Source organism: Micropterus dolomieu, linkage group LG08 (genome assembly GCF_021292245.1).
Source record: "Micropterus dolomieu isolate WLL.071019.BEF.003 ecotype Adirondacks linkage group LG08, ASM2129224v1, whole genome shotgun sequence".
In the NCBI taxonomy this organism is placed as follows: Eukaryota; Metazoa; Chordata; class Actinopteri; order Centrarchiformes; family Centrarchidae; genus Micropterus; species Micropterus dolomieu.
In genome coordinates this window covers 23,407,392-23,427,719 of record NC_060157.1, presented here as the reverse complement: position 1 = coordinate 23,427,719, position 20,328 = coordinate 23,407,392, and the positions used below count along the sequence as shown (strand labels likewise).

At 40.2% G+C, this 20,328-nt stretch overlaps 1 protein-coding gene across 3 annotated transcripts in view; it reads left to right on the top strand.

The window, feature by feature from the left end:
- Positions 1-20,328, top strand: part of sema3b (sema domain, immunoglobulin domain (Ig), short basic domain, secreted, (semaphorin) 3B) — a 115,151-nt gene that overhangs the window by 25,612 nt on the left and 69,211 nt on the right. For 2 of the 3 annotated variants that reach the window (XM_046056136.1, XM_046056133.1), the window contains exon 1: positions 12,459-12,960. The exons of the other annotated variant lie outside the window; for it this stretch is intronic. The gene's annotated coding sequence lies outside the window, so the exon portion shown is untranslated. Of the gene's footprint in view, positions 1-12,458; positions 12,961-20,328 lie in introns of those variants that run through there. 3 annotated transcript variants of the gene reach the window in all.

Genomic DNA, 20,328 nt, shown 5'->3' with positions numbered 1-20,328 from the left:
TGTTTTTTACATAAGGTTCATCAATGAAAATTGTATTTTTGAAAAAAAAAAAAACAATTCTGGGACCTTTTTATCATAAATTTTTTAAATCAAATCTGTCCTCTCGCACTCTCTCTCAATTCAATTCAAATTAGCTTTATTGGCATGAATCTGTAACAACAATATTGCCAAAGCGTCATACAAACTACATACGAACAATCAACCGCATACATTTCATTAAACAAGTAATTAAAGCATAAAGTAATTAAAGCATATGTGTGTTTGTGTTAGAAAAATAAAAATATATAAAAAATTAAAATAAAATAAATAAATAAAACAGGAAGTGTCTGTCTGTGTGTGTCTCTCTCTCTCTCAAAAGAACACTATGAATAAAACATGCATAAAAATTATATTATTATATTATGTTATTTTATATGGTCTCTTAAAAGAAATGATAGCAATATAAGGAGTGGGTGGGGTGGGTTGATCACGGCAGTTGGATTTGCAGAAAACTAAATGTAAAAAATGAACATGTCCTTGTCAGAATGTATCTTCAGTCTGCACAGCTGGGTAAAAAGTGATTACAGCAGACAGAGACAATCAACAAAAGCTAACAGAGGGCTGTTATACAAATATATCATTGTAGTGCACCTGTCAGTTTATTTTCTTATTATGCCAGATTATTCTGCTAGTTTGCTCTTCTGCTTGGTTCTGCTCACTGGTGAGACACAAGATTCAGCAGATCTCCAGTTGTCTACACACACATACAAATGCATACGCACATTTTCTCCCTGTCTGGAGTCTCCAAGGACCTACTGTCTGTGTATACGTGTGTGTGTGTGATAATGAAAGCTGCTGACTGGCAGTTGTGATTGGCTACCTCTGCGGCCTCTAGAGAAGGCCACTTTAATGGTGCCAGCTAGACGGCAGACACACACACAATGTGTTAATGTGTGTGTATGTTTTGTGTGAGTTTGTTAGCATGCATTTGTGCTGAATGAATGTTCTTCAGCAGGTGTTTGTGTATGTGTGTACCTTCACGAGTGTGGATTTCCATGTGTGAGTGTCTACATGACCGTGTGTGTGTGTGTGTGTGTGTGTGTCTATGTGTGTCCGCTTGCATCACTGATACTGTGCCACACCCAGCTGTCTGGGGCCTAATTAAAATACAATAAATTAGTTGTCCATGTTTTGTGTATCCCATAATATGTGTGTATGTAAAGCTATCTTTGTACTTTACTGTGAACAAGTTAGCATAGCATAGCCCTGATCGATCCGAACTCCATTCAGAAAACAAACATTTTAGAAGTTGTTGTCATGCGGTCTTGCTGACCTGACAAAGCATGAATTCATATGTTTAACAAATCTGCATCATATTGTAGTTATTTCAGCATCAGTTTGATCCGTTTATTGCAATTAAATCACAGCAAAATGTTTACTTTGGTTTCATTCAGCTGTAGTCATGGCGAGTTGTGTTTATTTGCGTTATCGCGTTGTGTGAGAGCACTTGGCAGTAGTCCAGCGATAAAACCCCCACGAGGAAAGCGTTGCGAGGATTAAATTCGCGTTTGGTCTGAATGCACAGGTGGTTGGAGCAGACGGAGGGCCAGAAACTGGACTTTCAACCAGTTGACTGATGTTTGTTTCCTGTGTGAAAAGTCATCATTATGTTTTTATTTAAGTTAAGTACGTTATGTAAATTGCGTTACAAGTTACCTGACGTATGTGACGTATGTAACATATGTAACGTTAACCCAAACCATGAGTAACCATGAGAAACCAAGTACTTTTGTTGCCTAAACCTAACCAAATTCTAAATTTTCCCAACATTAACAACGTGCCGTTTCAAAATGGTGATGTTTTGCAATGTTAACGTTTTATTTTGAAAGTCTAACTGGACATTCCATATTCATTGTTGCTAACTTGACCACAGAGACTTAAACGGCGAAAAACAACATTGAAGGGGTATCCATGGCGTTAAAAAGCGACACCAAGTGGTCTTGACCAGGAGTGAGAATGTGTTGGCTTTTACCTAAATTCCATCAGTATGTCTACCCTGGACACCTTAACTAAAGGTCCACTCTTTTTCTAAAGATTTCCGCCACATGTCACAGTTTTCGCCAGGAGAAGATTGTTTTGTCTGAATAAATTGTTTGGTCTGATTTGTACAAAATGAAGGGGAAAAAAAGAAGGAAAAAAAAACACCAAGCATATCAGAAGACCACAAGACAACACCTACCCCAGCCTGGTCACCCTGCATTACAGCGATACAGAAGTATCCTCTGCCATACCACCAGACTACAGAGCAGCTTACTTCCTCAGGCTGAGATTCCTTAATTCATCCTGCACTCCACCGAAATAATAGTTCAGATTTGTGTGTGTGTGTGTGTGTGTGTGTGTGTGTGTGTGCGTAGCACGAGTGACAACAACCCTGTGTTGTATAATTAATCTTGTATACTGGCAAAACTTACAGTTGAAGTTGCATTGACAATTACCATTTCAGCCTGGTATCACTAGGAATAACATCTACAGTATCTCACAAAAGTGAGCACGCCCAGCACATTTTTGTAAATATTTGATTATATCTTTTCACGTGACAACACTGAAGAAATGACACTTCGCTACAATGTGAAGTAGTGAGTGTTCAGCTTGTGTAACAGTATAAATTGGCTGTCCCCTCAAAATAATATATCACACAGCCATTAATGTCTAATCCGCTGGCAAATAAAGTGAGTACGCCCCTAAGTGAAAATGGGCCTAATTAGCCATTTTCCCTCCCCTGTGTCATGTGACTCGTTAGTGTTACAAGGTCCCGGGGTGAATGGGGAGCAGGTGTGTTAAATTTGGTGTTATCGCTCTCACACTCCCTCATACTGGTCACTGGAAGTTCAACATGGCACCTCCATGGCAAAGAACTCTCTGAGGATCTGAAAAAAAGTTTGCCATACATAAAGATGGCCTAGGCAATACGAAGATTTCCAAGACCCTAAAACTGAGCTGACCATACAGTGGTTCAACAGGGCAGGTTACACTTAGAACAGGCCTCGCCATGGTCGACCAAAGAAGCTGAGTGCACGTACTCAGTGTCATATCCAGAGGTTGTCTTTGGGAAATAGACGTACGAGTGCTGCCAGCATTGCTGAGGTTGAAGGGGTGGGGGGGCCGGCTGTCAGTGCTCAGATCATACGCCGCACACTGCATCAAATTTGTCTGCGTGATTGTCGTCCCAGAAAGAAGCCTCTTCTAAAGACGATGCAGAAGAAAGCCTGCATATAATTTGCTAAAACAAGCAGATTAAGGACATGGATTACTGGAACCATGTCAATTCAATTCAGCTTTATTGGCATGATTATTAAACAACAATATTGCTTAAATTATAATACAAAAGAACAATTTATTTCATACACTAAAACAAAACAGCGCGTCTATGTTGTAAATTTACTTCATATGGTTCATTAAATAAATAAAATAACATAAATAAAACAAACAAAACAAAAGTTTGTTTGTGTGTTTTAATGTCTTGTCCTGTGACCATGTCCTGTGGTCTTATGTTACCAAGATAAACTTTGGTTTAAATTTGGTTCAGATGGTGTCAAGCGTGCATGGCAGCAACCAGGTGAGGAGACAAAGACAAGTGTGTCTTGCCTACAGTTAAGCATGGTGGTGGGAGTGCCATGGTCTGGGGCTGCATGAGTGCTGCCAGCACTGAGGAGCTACAGTTCATTGAGGGAACCATCAATAGCAAAACATGCACTGTGACATGCTGAATTAGATTCAGAATCAGGAGGAGCTTTATTGACAAGTAGTGTTTTACACATACGAGGAATTTGCTTTGGTGATAAGTTGCTACACGTAGACAAACATTCAGTTGACATAAATAAATGTGGAAATATATAAATATGGAATAAACAAATGCAAGTTATATAAGAATAATAAAATAATAGAGAAAAATAATACAGTTATTTGCAGAGAAGGAACAATTTGGCAGATATTTACATGTGCATTACTCCGATTTGTGCTGTGCAGACGTATAGCAATGGAAGAGAATACTGTGTATATAAATATGTAAATTGACAAAATATAACAATATAGAACAACAGCGATTAACAAATATGTGCAATGTGCCAGATTTATGTATGATATGAAATTAAATAATATTTACACATGCAGAGACATTCGCATTATTTGAAAGGTGGGGTGTCAGTGGGGGACCCTGTTTTCGTGGCGAGATGTTTTGGTCCTGATTGACCGAAGCCTCTTGCCAGAGTGGAGAGTCTGAAACGGTTTGTGTCTGGGGTGGGAGGGGTCAGCTGCAATCTTTCTTGCTTGCCTCAGAGTCCTGGAGACGTACAGGTCCTGAAAAGAAGGAAGATTGCAGCCAATCACCTTCTCTGCAGAGCGAATGATACGCTGCAGCCTGGCTTTGTCCCTGGCAGTGGCAGCAGCGTACCAGGTGGTGATGGAGGAGGTGAGGATGGACTCAATGATGGCAATTTAGTGTGCACCATCATTGTCTTTGGCAGGCTGTACTTCTTCAACTGCCGTAGGAAGTACATCCTCTGTTGGACCTTCTTGGTGATGTAAGTGATGTTCAGCTCCTACTTGAGGTCCTGGGAGATGATGGTGCCCAGGAAGCGGAAGGAGTCGGGGACTGGGGATTTACGCAAGATGATGAGGGAGGATGGGGCCGGGCTCTTTCTGAAGTCCACGACCATCTCCACTGTCTTCAGAGCATTGATCTCCAGACGGTTCTGGCCGCACCAGGTCACCAGATGGTCAATCTCCCACCTGTAGGCGGACTCATCCCCACCAGAGATGAGCCCAATGAGAATGGTGTCCTGCCGTAGGTTCCTGGGGAGTCCAGGTGCTGGAGGATGAAGTGCAAGAAGCAGAGCATGATCCCCTCCCTTAGGAGACTGGGCCGCAGGGCAGTATTCCATCATGACAACATAACAACACCAGACTCACCCACAAGACGACCTCTGCATTTCTAAAGAAGCTGAGGGTAAAGGTGATGGACTGGCCAAGCATGTCTCCAGACCTAAACCCTATTGAGCATCAATGGACATTTTCACTTATAGACATTAATGGCTGTATGTGTTATTTTGAGGGGACAGCAACTTTACACTGTTATACAAGCTGTACACTCACTGCTTTACATTGTAGCAAAATGTAATTTCTTCAGTGTTGAAGATATAATCAAGCCAACTCCAGCTGACTCTGGGTGAAAGGTGGGGTACACCTTGGCCAGTTCATCACAGGGCACACAGAAACAAAGAGCCACTCACATTAACATTTAAGGCCAATTCAGCATCACCAATTAACCTAGCTTGCGTGTATTTGGACAGTCCTTCCCTGACCTTAACCAAGTTTTTTTTAATTGTCTAACCACAACAGGGTTTCCGCGAGGTCTTAAAAAGTCTTTAAAAGTCTTAAAAAGTCTTAAATTTCAAAATCAAAATTTAAGGCCTTAAAGTCTTAAATTCGTTGATGTTTGTGTTCTATTTTCCAACGTCTATGTAACACTACCTCTAATGCTCATTGAAATGCTCCCGCAGCGCTTTAGTGTTTTTTCCTCCCATGGGGTTGTAGACCTAATTCTTTCTTTCGCTAGTCCAAGTTAGCGGAGGATAAGATCAGCATTAAGTTGTCAGGTTACAGCTCTGTCCTGTACTGTACATCTTAATAGTTAAATTAAATTAAAAAGAAAGGACGGTGGTGACCACGGAGGAGCTGAGGTTAGTAACGTTAAAGCAAATTAGGAATGCAAACTAGTCCTTTGAACAATGAGAGCTGAACACATTCAGCAAGGCATATGGTATGTAACAGCAACACTTTTCTGCGCATACGTTGCCGTCTGTAGCTATCTGTCGGAGGCTCTGTCTAAACCTGACGTTTATCCAGTTTTAATCCACACTTTTATGTTACATTTTTTATATCCTTTTATTTAACTTAAGTTTTTAACTTAAGTTTTATGTGGGTTAAGGATTTTAGTCATCTGACATGAATTTTAAGCTAGATGACCATAAAAACTATATCAACACTACTGATCACAACAAAGCTCCGGCGACTATGCTAGCCGAGATAACTCTGCCCCATGAGGACTGCATACTCCTTAAAACAGCAAACAAAAAAATTGCTGACCTTATGGAAGACATCCGACGACTTTCAGAGGAACTCGAAGAGAAAGATGCCCTGCTGACTGGCTTTGTGGATGTGGCTTCAGTACAAGCCAAACAGATTGTTTCTCTTAGCGCAACCGCTAACATCCAGGACACCGTGTTATGGGACCCCTCTACCCTTCCAAGGCTTTCCTCCTGCTCAACTCCGAAGCATCAGTCAGCCTGGGCTGAAGTGGTGGTCCGTGGCTGTAAGAGAGGCTCGGATGGGGCTGCCTCTCCTCCGCACATCGGCCTCTCCAACCGCTATGCAGCCCTGTATGACGACACTCTGGTCCATCCAGCGGATGCACCTGCGGCTTCGAGTCTCCCTGATACGGATCTCTTTCTTCGGACAGTGCCTGTCGACACTGTTGCATCTCCTGCACCGGCTACATCTCCTGGGGGCGAAAACCTCCGCTTCCCAACGTAGGATCCTGAAGGAGACTGTGCTCAGACGCTCCGGAGGCCGTCTCTACCCTGCACTGGTGGGTAGCCCTTCTCTCAGGTCTGTTACTGCGACACTCGGCAGCTCACACACTCCATCCTCAGTTGGCATTCAGTGTTGAAGCAGATTCTGCTCCATCCTGATCTGGAACCCCACAACCAACATCTCCTCGTCCTCTTTTCTCCCCAACCACACTAATAATTGGTGACTCCATAACCAGAAACATCCGTTTCTTTAACGCTACCACTCACTGCTTCCCCGGTGCCACCACAGTCGACATTTAAAAAAAACTCCAGGACCTAATGCCATCGCTCCCCTCTTCGATCACAAGAGTGATAGTCCATGTGGCAGTCTGAGCTGACAAAATCAGATTTTAACTGTCTTTATAACTTTTTAAAGAAGTGTGGAATATCCGTTTTTATCTCTGGTCCCATTGCCACAGTTGGTTGCGGTGCTGGCCGCTTCAGTAGACTCCTTGGCCTCCATGACTAGCTCCAGTCTGCCTGCAGGGCTCACAGTGTGTGTTACGTGGATAATTTTAATATTTTCTGGCAACAAATGTCTCTTTTTAAGACAGACGGACTTCACCCAAACAAATGGGGCTCAGAAATGTTAGCTACTCACATACAGCATGTGGTGCAGTCCTGCCCTCAGGACTTACGTGAATGACTAATCATTCATGCACCACCGGTCACTGAACAGAACTCTGCCTCACTGCCACAAACAACTGTCTCCACCTGCTGGCATGTAAAGCCGTCTGCTCCTAGCACTGTTCCAAAGACTTCTATTCCTGTCATCATCACGCATAGACCAGTAAACCGAAATGTGCACATCCCACACAGAAATAATAGTAATCTTATAAGAATTAGGACAACTGTACCAACTCCAGCAGCTAGAACAAACACAATTAAAATGGCTCTCTTCAATGTGAGATCACTTTCAAGCAAGACTTTTATCTTTGTGATTTTATCTTGTCTGCAAATCTAGATTTTATGTTTGTAACTGAATCCTGGTTACGAACGAATGACCATAGCCAGCTAGCTGAACTGTGTCCACCTCAATATGTTTGTTTTAGTCAACCCAGGGTCAGTGGTCGTGGTGGTGGGCTAGTGAGTGTGCACAGGAAAAATTTTTAATGTCATCAAGTACGCCGTAATGAATTTGCCTCCTTTAAAGCTGTCTCTTTTAAAGTTGGTGGCCTGCAACCAGTCATATTTGTCATAATTTATCGCCCCTCCAAAACCGCCTGGAGGATTTTTATCAGAACTTCCTGAATTTTTATCTACTCTGGTTTTAAATTATGACAAAATTGTTCACTGTGGCGATTTTAATAGTCATGTTGATGACCTCACAAATGTTTATGCAACTGACTTTTTAAATATAACCACTTCTTTTAACTTTAAACAACATATCTATGGGCAAACACATAACTGTGGTCATACACTGGACTTGGTTTTTACCCTGGGTGTCAGCATTTCCTCTGTGGAATTAGTGGACTTGACCATATCTGACCACAAATGTATAGTTTTTAACTGTGAATCACTAGTTACTCTGCCTCACCAAGCACTTCCTGTTCTCGCATCCTTAATGAACAAAGCGTTTCAAAGGTTTGCACATTGTTTCAGAGCCAAAGCCAACACCTGACTGATTTCAACACCAATGACTTGACTGATCACTTCAATCAAATTTGCTTGTCATCCCTAAATACTACTGCTCCTCTAAAGGTTAGACCTAAACCTACAGCTCGTAAGCAACCCTGGATAAACAACAGCATTCGCAGCCAAAAAAAGGAATGCAGGAAAGCAGAGCGCAGATGGAAAGAAAAACAGTCTCCATGTCCATTACCTCATTCTGAAGGATGTATTATCTAACTACAATAACATGGATGCGAGAACACACTATTTTTCTGAACTCATTTCTACACATCAACATAATCCTAGGTTTTTATTTAAACTGTGGATCTGCTGGTAAACCCAACCACTCCTTGTGCCTCAGCTGGAAGTAATGATGATTGTGAATTGTTTTTATCTTATTTTAATGATAAGGAGGTGTCAATCAGAGGTCAAAGGTATATCACCTTGTTATATACACACCAGCACGTACCTTGAGATCCTCGGGCAGAGGTCTGTTGTCTGTTCCAGAGTCTCGACTGAAAACTAAAGGGGACAGAGCGTTTGCTGTCAGGGCCCCGAGGCTCTGGAACAGCCTGCCCGAGGAAATCAGGTCGGCTGAGTCAGTGAACTCTTTTAAGTCCCTTCTTAAAACATACTTTTATAGGAGAGCCTTTCCTGATTATATTTGATTCTATTTTTATTTTATTTATTTATTAATATATTTTATATTTATTTTAAACGTGTATTTTATTCTTATCAGTGTTTTCTTATTTTTAGCATGTAATTGTTTTTATGTGTTTTATTGTTTTTACACTTGTGAAAGCACTTTGTAACTGGTTTTTGAAAAGTGCTCTATAAAATAAATAAAGATTATTATTATTATTCTTTTGGATTTTGATGTACAAATGAAATGCTTATTATTAGACAGAAGGGAGATGGTTCTCATGTTGCCTATTTTTGTGTTAATTTCTACAAATGTATAAAGCAGTAAATGAAGACACAAAAGGCAAACATGAACAGTCCTCTTAATAGGTCATATTAACAGTGTTTTCCTGCCATTATAAGGTGGTGAGGCTCAAACTGCTTGGTGCTGTGCCCTGAATGTAAAATCATTGTGGAGAGCATCAAAACTAATGAATTTTCCCAGATCTAATGGTTATAATTCAACCCCAGTAGACATATTTAGCAAGTTTAGCTTTTGGGGTGTATTTTATTCAAAGTCTGCTCTAGATTTTCCAACTTATTATTCACAGATGTGGGAATAACAGTATTCCAAAATTATGTGGTATTGTATATTTATTTATTAGAAAACATAAAAATTTTCTTGGGGGATGACCACCAAACCCCAACACAAAAATACCATCTTAATCTTTTACATTATACCGCCCTGTAAAAGCATGTTTTTTTACACTCACACACACACCTTTACCTCTGGTTTCCCACACTTTCTCCACCTCTATCTGTCTCTTTCTCCCTGTCTGCTCCCCTGAGATTCCCCATCAGCAGTAGGTTAAGTTTTATAAAGTTGCCGAAAAGACACAGAATTTTTCTGGATATTTCCACCCGTTATCCTTTTTCATGGCAGTAGTTGAACCACATGCCAGCTTGTTAATTACGTAGCTTATCAATGTCATGGTCCATCCAGGTGTTTCATTGTTGACATCGTCCAATGCCAATTTTGGAACATCACTCAACCCTAATAAGTAATTTTGTGACAGCAATTCCTTTGTATGTTTCTTTTTTGATGTCGTGATATAGGTCAGAAATTTCATCCATAGTGGTCTTAAAAAGGTCTTAAAAAGTCTTAAATTTGACTAGGTCAAACCTGCCAAAACCCTGCACAACCATACCCTAATCTAAACTATTTGTTGTAGTTGCCTAAACCATCCAATAATCCTAATTTATTTGCCATAACCATAATCTTCCTCAGGCGATAACCTTAACACAGATGCCCAATTTAGGTGTAGATATTTTAGGAAGCGAGAATATTTAAAACTTTTCAGTAATGTCACTCAGCATATTCCAGTGTTGTTGCTGCAGAATCATCCAGTATTGATGATCTTGGCTGCCAGTCAGGTTAGCTATTTGTGAATGGACCACAGTATCAGAGGAATAGAAACCATGACTCAAGAACATGAATGGATGTCTTTTTCTTTTCTTGTGCTGTTTAACAGCATTTTATTTTTATTTATTTTTTTAAAGGTATTTGCAAGGTGTTGTGGGTAGCTTCTAATTCCAAGTGCGGTTATTTTACTACCACTTGCTAGAGCAAACTTTCAAAGTGGGAGACATTTATGGCTGTACCATCAAACCCACTGTTTTCATGCTTAAAGCAAATTTTTTTACCCCCTCTTCATTTAGACAAGAGAAATTGGACATGAAGCCTCCTCCAAAACCTTGCATCTGTTTTGCATAAGTTCTGAATGCAACAAATGTAGCTTTTTTGTCATGTTACAAAGCAGAAGTAAAAAGGTCAAGGATAGGAGGATTTAGGGCTTGATTATTATGGTCTGAATCTTGAACTCAGCCACTTGAATCAATTCATTTGTTTTAACTCCAAATTTTTTTTAAGTAAAATATAATACACTGTTTCCCCTATATTCATACAGGAGCAGCAGTTCACCGCTGCTGATTTATGACTACCACTACTAAAATTTACCGCGATCATTCATTAATGCGCTACTAATATTTTCAAATGCATACTGTACGAGCACGGTGACAGTAAACGCTTGGCTAGCTTCCTCTCCTCGTTCTTCAAAGAACATCTACGTGAAAGGTAACGTGCTGTTATAAGAGCAGCGTAACTCCTGGACACAATCAGGAGGTGCGTAGCGAGTGTTTGATTGTCCTGGTGGCAGAAAGTGATGGTGAATGCAAGCAGAGGGAAATATTCTGCCATTAAATTTTATTCTGCCGTCTCTTGTTTCCCAAACGGCTGGAAAAGTGAAGCCGGTTGGTGCTAGCAAATGTCTCCCCTCCCCTTCAGATTATCAGCTGAGCAGGAAAGCTGAGTATGTTTTTTGGTTGCTATGTAACGTTAATATTAGCTACATTTATAGGAAGTAGGCTAACTAGTAGCTGCATTTCATTACTACCTATTTGTCCAGCGGTAAGAACATTAGGTACAAACTTAGACTTAAATGGTGGAGCCTATAGCTCTGTCCTGTAAACAGACTGTACATCCTAATAATCTAGTTTTCAGACTGGTTGTTAGGAAAAGAAATGATAGTGGTGACCGTGGAGGAGCTGAGGTTAGTAAAGCAAGTTAGGGATGCAAACTAGTCCCTTTTAAGCTAAATGCTTGGTAATTAATTGCTAATGTTACTCATTAATGTAATTACTCATGTTGCCTACTTTTCTTCAGATTGTTTCTACAGATTAATGTGAAAAGCTGTAAATAGAGACACAAAAGGCAACATGAAGAATCCTATCTATAATGATTCAGAGGTCATATTAATAGGGTTTCCCCGCCGTTATAAGGCTTAGGAGGTTAGGCCCAAAACGGCTTAGGTGCTGTGCCATGAATGTAAAATCATTGTGGAGAGAGGATGGAAGCTAAAACTAAATAACTTATCCAAAACTGAATGGTATAGTCCCTCCGCAAACAAATTCTTCAGCAAGTTTAGTCCTTTTTTGTTTTTATCTGTTTTTTTTATTTATAATCTGCTCTAGCTTTTCCAACTATTTGTTCACAGATATGCTAAAAATAATGGTCCCAAATGATGTGAAATTGACATCATCAATGACATATTTGTCATTGGACAAAGTAAAGTTTTCTTGGGAAGCCCCCCCCCCCCCCAACCACCAAATAAGTGCATCTAAGACATTGGGAAAACACTGAAATTGTATGCTATTCTAATGTGCATCACACGTTCATGGACACAACAGCACTGCTGCTGACACAAATTGTACTCTTATCCAAGTCCACCCAGACCCATATCATGACTTTATCAGGCAAAAATTTGCTGGACCACTAAGAAACACACAGTCACATGGAACCACACAGTACCAAGCCTTTGAAAATAAGGCATGTTGAATCATAATAGGAGAACAACACTGCGGCAGGGTGACACAGCGAGGGAGTGAGTTTACCTCTGGACTGTGGTAGAGGGAGTGGCGTTGAAAGAAAGAGGAGGGTGTGTGTGAGTGTGTGTGTGTATGACAGAGAGAGCTTTGCTTTCACGCCTTGCTGAACAGTGAGAGAGTATCTGTCAGAGAGAACAAGCCAAAAGACAGAGCGTAAAAGTTAGGCAATAAGAAAGAGACACAGAGAAAAGGAACGAGGAAGGAGAGGGAGAAAGAAGAGCTAGAGATAGAGTTGGCTGAAAGAAGCTTCTGTCTTCCGTCCCACCCCCTGACTATCTTCCCCTCCTCTCAGCCGGCCAGGAGCGAGAGGAAAAAGAAAAGGATTGCAGAGAGAGAGAGAGAGAGAGAGAGGAAGCTCAACCACGCTTGCTCTTTAGCGCAGGACTCAGGAATTCCAGGACCTTTGGAGTTGTGCGCACGTACACACACACACACACATACACACACACACACATACACACACAAATACACACATACGCACTGCTTTTCTGATGGTGATACAAATTTCAAAAGGACTCAGAGAGGGAGTTTAAGAAAGAGAGAGAAAATTAGAGAATAGCCTTTCCCAGCCCTTTCCTGTGGACTATTTGACCATGATGGCACCTGCCAAAGGGAAAGTGACTAGGAGGAGCTGAGAACTGAAACGGGACTCAGGCAGAGGAAGCTGCTGATAAAGGTGAGATTCTGATTTTCTAAAAGAATCCCTCTCGCTCCAGTATCTGCCAGGATATATCTATATCTATATGTCTATATCAGTAAAGACATTTATTAGAGGTTTTAATTCATGAGTAACTGATGAAGGAAGTAGTTTGTGTTTTTGACTGTGGGCTGCAAGTGTAAATGTGAGAGTGGAATGTCTGCTGTGTTTTCTGTTATATTTATTTATTCAGTGATTCTAAATAAATTAGCAAAAAATTTTTTTTGAATGATTAAAGTTTGTTAAAGTAATTCTAAAGCTGGGGAATACCCTGTGTTGGAAGTATGCAGCTCTGAATGTGTGTCAACTCTGCTGTATTAGTGGTTTCATATCTGTGTTGATCATTATGTTGTGATTTCCTTGAGTAACACAATAGCGTGGCAGGACAGAATGACTATGGACTGTTCAGAGGGAACACATGCAAGCGAGAACATTTTGTGGGTTTGTTAATTGGATTTGATCAGTGGGTGATTCATCTGAGTGCAAATCAGGAAAGGAGAAAGAGTTTGTGTACATGTGGGAGTGTGTCTGTCTTGGATGTTTCATTTCCTGATGACCCACCAGTGGAAGTGGAGGATCTAACGGGAATTATTATTGCTTTTTCAGTTGGCAGTGATAAGTAACACTGAAGTTATGTTTTAAGCTTGAGGACATAATAAGGTCTGCATCCATGATATAGCCTTGTGATGTGAACAGTTTACTTTTAAATGCTTTTGTGAAAAGCTCAGAAGCTTGGAACTAAACAATAAAGCATTACATGAATTTTAACAGACCATTCATCAGTGGTGAATAAAGAAACCAGTGGACATACAACATTAGAAGTCCTTTTACACCTGCAGCTATTGTGTGCCCCATCCTTCCACTCCTCCCTCCACCCTCCATTCTGCCACACTCTGCCACTTTTGTTCTCTAATCTCATTTACTTCTGCCTATTCTGCAGGTTTTCGCTGAAATCCCACAACTAATGACAGAGGCTTATCCCATGCCACTCTGCCTTGCTCTCATCCTTTCTCCTACACCTATCTTTTCTATTCTTCATCCTCTTTATGACAATTCATAAGCCTTTATAAAGCTTTAAATATCTGTACTGTCATACTATTTGTAGCGTCAGGATCAGTTATCACCAGAATGTTTTGTGTGTGAGTGGGTGGATACGTGTTTTCAACCTCACAGGTGTGCATTTTGTCTGTCATCTTACCTATTCAGTCTTTTAATCCCAGGTTTCACTGGTCTCTATAACCCCTCCACCCCAAACCCACCTTAACCTGCACACTAACCCTCCCATTACCATACCATTGAAACACACATTCACCTGTAATTTTCCTTTGCAATGAGGTGTGTTCTGGGTGCAGTGGATGGGCTGACAAGGTGTTACATAGGGTTGGGCGATGTCTACAAAATTTCCATCAGATAATGTCTACCTTGAAACACTGGGATGGACGATGTCATCTGGGGCGAAGTCTGTGCATGTGTTCACTCGCACAGACTTCACTTGGTTAAAGTCTTGGTAGCCTATGAGGTTACAAGTCACAGTGGATATTTCACAAGCACAGACGAGGTAACGTTAGAGCAGCATTGAACACACAGGGTGCAGATGTTGGTTTCGGTTGTTTGATTGATAGATTGCATCATTGAAAAGCCCACAAACGGCTCACCAACAAATCGCGGGTGGAGAAAAAGTTCTGTGTCTTTTAGGCAACTTTATAAAATGTACTGCTGATGTGCGGAGGGCGGGTGCAGAGAGAGGCGGGGCAAGCTAGTGCACCTGAGGTACCTGAGGTGTAGGCCTCTTGTGTGGGACAAAGAAAAATCCCAGAAATGTGCGAAGCATATTTAAAATTTACAATAATAATGTTTGTGGTGATTAAAACCTGCTTTTACATTGCGGTATAATGTGAAAAATTTCGATATTTTTTTGCTGCGGGGGCAGGATTTTACAACAAAACGACGCCTGCTCAACGTCGTGATGTCTGTCACCCAATTGACGATGGCATCGCCTACCGTCCCAACCCTAGTGTTACATGATAGTCATCTTGTGTTATGTTAACTGTACTGTGGCCATATGCCAAAGGTTTCGTTCTTTAATTCTGGTGATATCTTAGGGGACAAGTAGTTGCTACTATGGAGTTTAGTTACAATTTACTTTCATGTCTTGATGTTTTTAATAGAACCCCCCACTAGACAGTAATTGTAAGCATAAACGAGCTTGAACGGTTTTTAGATCTAATGGCCATTTTCAACACAGATTTTACACAAAGCCTGTTTATAGGTATTATACAAAATTGTGAAAAAAGTTGTATTAAGTATGTAAATTCTGATAAATGGCCTCATGATCAGTTGAGGCTGAAGAGTCAAAAATGAAAAAAAATCGTATGTGTTAAAACAAAAGTAAGATCCTCACACTAAACGGGTTTTAGTGCAAATTAATGATGTGGCAAACTTGAATGACAACAAATTACAACTTTAATTGAATTCAAGTCAATTTTATCTATATAGCGCCAATTCATTCAATTTCAATTCAGTTTCATAGAGTAGGTAAAGACCCAACAATCCCTACCATAAGCAAGCACTAGGCAAGCAAAAACTCTCTTTTAGCAGGTAGAAACCTCAAGCAGTACCTTGACTCGTATCATGAGAAGAGGTCAGCAGAGTAATTAACTTACGAAAAAGCTAGACTGCTAGCTGCATCATTAGACATATACCATTAGCACATTACTTTTTATGGATTGATAAACTTCTTCAGTAATTAGCAAGACATTATTTCTCCCTTCAGAGATGTTCTAGCTAAGAGAAATGCTTTAATAAATAAGAATTCTATCCGTGTCTGTGTTTACACAACACTTCAGAAGCGGACATTGTCGCCTATGTAAGCTCCTTACTTTGCACAGTGCTGCACTGTGTGGAGATAATGGTGTAGTGGTCAACAGCGGAACTTCAGGTCATGTCCAATGACAATGACCAATCCATTTAAAAGCCACCAAGAGATTAATCAAGGTATTATTTATGTGTGTTGTGCACTAAATAAATAGAAATTGAGCAACTGTGATTGAAATGTTTGGATTTCTTATCTATGGCAACATATTTATATGGAACAGTACTCCCTGGGTCATCTTTGATGTTTCTGTAGGTGTCACTCTTTGCGTAGTCTGTTCAGCCATCGTGTCTATTGCTGCTCATGCTAATTACTCTTCTTTGTGTGCATTGCAAACACGCTGCTGCTGATTTAAAACGCATCATGTGTCTCACAGGATTTTCCCAGGACAGACGGCATAGTGTACAGACCAGCATAGCTTTCACCATCTGGTTACAGGTTGCATTCGCTCTTGTGTTCAATCATTTTATATCAGATAGCAGCCAAAGTGGGCATTTATTTAACCACACAGCTCATGTAGGTTCAAGGTGGGTCCACTGATTGCCTGGTGATGAATCGACCACCAAGGTAACTTTATGGTTAAAGTGGCTAAACACTGATCCACTGCCACACCTTAAAACCCATTAACCCCCATCTCAACCCTTTCTCAGTGGAAAAACCCATTAACCTTTTTCTTAACCTTCTTCTTTCCTCAGCTTGAAATATCTACCCAGGTCAGCAGAACGTAGGCAACAAATGTGTAAAGCAGAATCATAGTGATTTAGGAAAGTATGATACAACACCTACTGTGTCTGTAGACCACAGTACAACTATCTTCTCTTGGGCTGTCGAGGTTAGCTCTGTCTTGGTAGGCTTTTTTCTCTTTGTGTATGAAAGTATGGAGTGAAGAAAATAGAAAAGCTACAGAGAAATGATGAGGCTAGCGAGAGAGAGAAAGAGAGAGAGTGAGAGAGAGACTGGGCAGCGATGTCAGTTTTCCTTTGTTTGAAATATTTAATGAGTGTCTCTGCTCTCTTGAAATATTGACTTTTTCCCATATAGCCAGAGGGGACAGACTGGAGTGGAGGTTGTTCCCTCATTCAAATAAAAAGCAAAAGGCTGTTAACATCAAACTTTCATCAGTTTATTTTATTTATTTACTTTTTGTTTTCTTTTTCCAATCCTTCTGATTAAAAAAAACATGATACTTGCCCTTCATTTGGAAGTCATAGCTAATGAAGGGTAAAACATGTGTTGTGTTTGTTGTGTGTGTGTGTGTGTGTGTGTGTGTGTGTGTGTGCGTGTGTGTGTGAGAGTGAGAGAGACTTCATGTTCTGTGCCGTACTGAACTGTGTGTGTTACAGTATATGAGACCTATGTGGGACCCCCTCTCTCCATAAATGTGTGTATGTATGTTTGCATGCAGCTTTGGGTGCACGTATATATCATTTCTGTATTACATATGTTCAAAATGTGAAGTTTTCACATTTAAACCACGAGTCATTACATTACTGATTTTCACTCTGATATTACAGAAGTAAAGAAAAACTAAAGTAGCTATTTCCTGCTACATTAACACACTGCTCATCTGCAGTTTACAGGAAACTGGGTCCTCTAGTGGGGAGGTCCGCTCAAAATATTCTTTCACTTATAGAAAGTGATACAAAAAATGAAGAGAACGATTACTGGACTACGGGATTCTAGTCTTCCAAATAATAGATAAATAAATTGTTAAATTACAGAACATAATGCTTCATAATGGAACAGAATGTCACAATTACATCTTTATTAATTGATCACAAACTTTAATTATTTAAAGTAATTTAACTACTTTAGTGCATTTGTGCATATGTTACATTAGCAGGTAACTTTTAATGAAAGGTTTGTGCTGCAGCAGTTAGTGATTCTTATATAATCACATTTCATCTAATCATCACTAAAGCATGTGAATGAAAACTCACAGGCTATGTTGACTAGGTAGGAGGATACTTTGCGAGATAATAGATCTCATGTTTTAAATGTGTCATTTGATATGTGTAGATAACCCAAACACAACAATGGATGCATGGATGAATAGATGGATGGAGATGAACCTGAGGTCAGGAGTGATAGTTTCATTCCTCATTCCCTAATTCATCAATGTGTGAAAAAGGTAGATAATGCATGTTAAAAGCTCCGAATTTTAAGGTGAAGAGGTCTTTCTTAGAATGTGAAATAAGCCAAAATTGTGTAAGGACATGTCAGAGAATGTAAAATGTTTTGACTTCCTATACAAGGTTCTGGTAAATATACTGACTGTCAGTAACTCAGACAAAGCAAAAATTTTATTGCATAGCATATGTTTGAGTATATGTTGTAGAGTAAAATACATTTTACATCTTTCTGTTATAATAAAAAAAAGTAGAAATAGAGCATAAGAAATTTACCATCAACCCAGATGTTCATATGTGACCTGGATGTTGGACTGGTGGGTGAACTGGTTTGCCATCAAGTCGCTGTTGCCTGGGCGGCTTTGAAGGCTGTTCAGGGGGAGGAAATATGTATGCCCTTTCTCTTTAGTTTTTGTCTGCGTAACCTCTTTAGACTCCAACTGAGCCCAAACAAAAATTTGACAAAATGAGCACAAACTGTCCCGCACGCTGGTCATGATCAATGTCAAGCCACTTTTTTCATTGTACAAAATATAACTGCTCTTTAAAACATTCCTAACCCCCAGGGGCCACGTTCACAAAAGCAATTTGCTTTAATTGGTGAAACGTGTCAAAATAAGAGAGAACATTATGAATCATTCATATTTTACTGGGTTACTATCAAGTTAACATATTTGTCACCTATATCAAAATGTAGAGAGTCACTGAAGCTTCACAAAATAGCTCAGATAAAGTCTAGTAAAAGAAGAAAAATGTTATTCTTTCATATTGTAGCACAAAACAGGAACAGTTGTGCAGTAGAAACAGAAAAAAGATGATTTAGTGGACAAGGTTTGTGCTGGTTTCTTTTGCAACATGGCACGACCACACTCCCCGCTTAACTTGGACAAGACTCTACTTCATTCCCTGTGTTTATACCAACTGCTTTAACCACACAGTGGCACAAATGTAACAGTGTACCATTACTGTTAATAATTTTAATCTGAATCATTTCACGTGCCATACTGAATCGATTTTGGTTTAGTGTGTCAACTCTAAGTAATAAAAGTTATAACTATTTAAGAAGCAAAACTCAAGGTTAGATCATATAGTCTCTATTTATTAAAAAAGATGTTACACATTGCTCATTGGCGATATAAAAAGGTAAAATATTTGAGACAAGATTTGTAAGACATTACATTAATAAATTGTATAAGTATTTTACCAATTTCAAATCATATCCAGAAAGGAACTTGATGGTAACATACTGCAGTTTGAACTGTAGTTGGCAAACAAACTAGTGATTTACATTTTTTTTTAATGCTGTACTTTTCATGCTCAGATTATTTTTGTCCGGGGGATTTATAGTATCCTGTGTCTCTTAATGACGTTAATAATCAAACTTATAAATACTGAACATCAGTCGTTGGCACTTCTAGTCCATAATTAGTAGTCCACAGCTATTATTATGTAGTATTAGCATTCAGAAACCCACATCAGTCACACAAAACTCCATCAAGTCTGGCACAAACAGCACACTAAATATATCACAAGGCAAATATACAGGCTAAAAGCTGCTTTGCCGCCCTCTAAAGATTTCACTCTTTGTGCTTCCCTTCTTACCTTTCCTTTCCTTCAACTGTCTTACCCTCTACTCCCCCTTCTTACGCACACAAACATGCACACGCCCTTCCTGTCCTTCCTAATTTCTTTCTTCCTCGGTCTGTCATGCTCAGGTCTGTCCAGCGCTGTTGCAGAACAGCCTCTCCTTTGCCAAGCTGACCTGTTATTGCACTCTTGATTTGTGTAGATGTGTGCGTGTGCATGTGTGAGTTTGGACGCCGAGCCTGTCCTGTCCACCTTGGGCGGTCATGCAGTGTTGAAGGTGAGGTGGAATTAGGAGGCTTTACACAGGAAGATAGGAAATAATGAGATTCTCACCATCGCTGTCGCGCGCACACACACACACACACACACACACACACACACACACACACACACACACACACACACACACACACACACACACACACACACACACACACACATACAAACAGACATTATCACACATATACAAGCAGCCTTATAGTTTCAGAAACTGTCTGTGTCTCTACACACACACACACACACACACACACACACACACACACGCACACACACACACACACGCACACACACGCACGCACGCACGCACGCGCGCGCACACATGCACAAACAGACATTATCACACATATACAAGCAGCCTTATAGTTTCAGAAACTGTCTGTGTCTCTACACACACACACACACACACACACACACACACACACACGCACACACACACACACACGCACACACACGCACGCACACACGCACGCACGCGCACAC